Source organism: Engraulis encrasicolus, chromosome 15, assembly GCF_034702125.1.
Source record: "Engraulis encrasicolus isolate BLACKSEA-1 chromosome 15, IST_EnEncr_1.0, whole genome shotgun sequence".
NCBI classification, from domain to species: Eukaryota; Metazoa; Chordata; class Actinopteri; order Clupeiformes; family Engraulidae; genus Engraulis; species Engraulis encrasicolus.
The window spans coordinates 31,456,945-31,459,444 of NC_085871.1; the positions used below are offsets into that span (position 1 = coordinate 31,456,945).

Consider the following 2,500-nt stretch of genomic DNA (forward strand, 5'->3'; position numbering starts at 1 on the left):
CACATTCTACATGAGGGGTGCTGGTCACAGGGCCAGTTTTTCAAAATTCCTCCCATTAAAAGGGCTGAACAACATATTACACATTTATGTCTATATTCACATTCATTACACATTCATTTCTATATGCAGCCCGATGTCTCCTCTGCCTTGTCAATGAAGGCCTGTCACATAACCAGGGGTGGAAAAGTAACTTATTACTTTTACTCAATATTGTACTTGAGTAGCTTTTATGAATACTTTGTACTTTTTAAGTAAATTTTAAAATTAATACTTTTACTTGTACTTGAGTACATTTTGACCCAAGTACTTTACTCAATTACACTGGAACCTGGCCTGAGTACTGAGTAAAAAAAATGACTGAGAGACAAAATGCCATGCACAATAATGCTACAATCTGCCAGAAATGAAAGATTGTGCAGGATGGCACACAGCATTTCCACTAGTTTACTATCTTGTATCAATGTATTGGATGATGGCTGGTGCCAAGCAAGAGATAGAGGTTATGGAGGACGATATTCAAGAAAAATAAACATGACATTCTCAAGAGGAAAGCTAATTAAAAGTAACTAAGTACTTTTTACTCAAATTACATTTTAAGTGAAGTACTTTTACTTTTACTTGAGTAAAGATACTTTTACTTGAGTAGGCCTACACATTTTCTGTACTCTTTCCACCCCTGCACATAACTCATTACAACTGTAAAACAAAGCCTGGGGAGTGTTAGTAAACTCATCCCAACTGTCCCTTCTCGGAAGGTTTTTTTTTTATTGCTCCCAAACCCAAGTTAACTACAACAACTTGACAAGGCTTTTGATCCCTGTCTTTCAAGCAGTCATGGTTTTCTATAGGATGTAATTACTCCAGGAGGAAAATGTGAAGGAAATCATAATTCATTAACAAAAACGGAAATCGTTAAAAAAAATAATAATATATATATATATATATATATATATATTTATTTATTTTTTTTTTTTTTAAACATTTTCGGAAACTATGGTGGCCAAATTTAAACTATGGCGGGCCGCCATAGTTTCCTCAATGTATGGGAAACACTGGTGTGTGTGCGCGTGTGTGTGTGTGCGTGCGTGTGTGTGTGTGTGTGTGTGTGTGTGTGTGTGTGTGTGTGTGTGTGTGTGTGTGTGTGTGGTGTGTGTGTGAAAGAGAGAGAGAGAGAGAGAGAGAGAGAGAGATAAAGAGAGCGAGAGAGAGCGAGAGAGAGAGAGAGAAAGAGAGAGAGAATCAGCAGAAGGGTGACATCTGTACATCTGAGTTGTGTTGGCATGCACTCCTGATAGAACAGAGAAAGTGCTGTATGTGTGTGAGAGAGAGAGAGTCGTGTGTTGAGAGAGAAAGAGAGAGAGAATCAGCAGAAGGGTGACATCTGTACATCTGAGTTGTGTTGGCATGCACTCCTGATAGAACAGAGAAAGTGCTGTGTGTGTGTGAGAGAGAGAGTCGTGTGTTGTCCCTGTGTAAGACTTCACTCAATTCCCCTGATTCTTGTGTGTGTGTGTGTGTGTTTGTGCGTGCGTGTGTGTGTGTGTGTGTGTGTGTGTGTGTGTGTGTGTGTGTGTGTGTGTGTGTGTGTGTGTTTGTGTGTGTGTTTGTGTGTGTGTGTGTGTTTGTGTGTGGTGTGTGTGTGTGTGTGTGTGTGTGTGTGTGTGTGTGTGTGTGTGTGTGTGTGTGTGTGTGTGTGTGTGTGTGTGTGTGTGTGTGTGTGTGTGTGTGTGTGTGTTATGCGGTTAATTCATATTGCATGGCCTGTCTAAGGCGCTCAGCATGACAGCCACCTCTTAAGCTCCCTCACACAATGACTCTCAAGACATGCACACACACACACACACACACACACACACACACACACACACACACACACACACACACACACACACACACACACACACACACACACACACACACACACACACACACACACACACACACACACACATACACACACACACACACACAGAGACACACACACACACACACACACATATACACACTTACATACATACACACGCGCACCCACACATACGCACGCACACCCACGCATGTCAATCTTTATTCAGCCTTCTTCCTCAAGTAATCCACTTCTCCGAGAGATGTGTGTGAATGGGGGGGGTCCGGGGGTTCGGGGTTGGGGGGTAAGAGGGTGATGATTCGGGGCACTAGTGTGTTTATGCATTTACAGTTTTATTCAATTGCTAACAAGCGCTTACCCATACTTTGGATACTTTTTCTAAACTCTTAACACAGACTACCACCTACCAAGCACAATTGACCAAACAGAGTTTGAGAAGTCGGACGTGTTGCCAAATGATGCTCAGTCTGGCATTTAGACAGCTCAGTTGGACGATTCGCTTGCCAATCTCCCTTTTGCACCCATTTTCCCTTCTAGAAGTGAATTACCAAAATAAAAAAGGCATTTTTTTTTATCACAGAAGGGGTAGAATCAAAGAAACAGTGATTTTGTGAGTGACAGAGAGGAGGGGCGGGC

At 41.9% G+C, this 2,500-nt stretch overlaps 1 protein-coding gene across 1 annotated transcript in view; it reads left to right on the forward strand.

The window, feature by feature from the left end:
* Positions 1–2,500, forward strand: part of dock4b (dedicator of cytokinesis 4b) — a 253,487-nt gene that overhangs the window by 157,081 nt on the left and 93,906 nt on the right. The window lies entirely within an intron of this gene.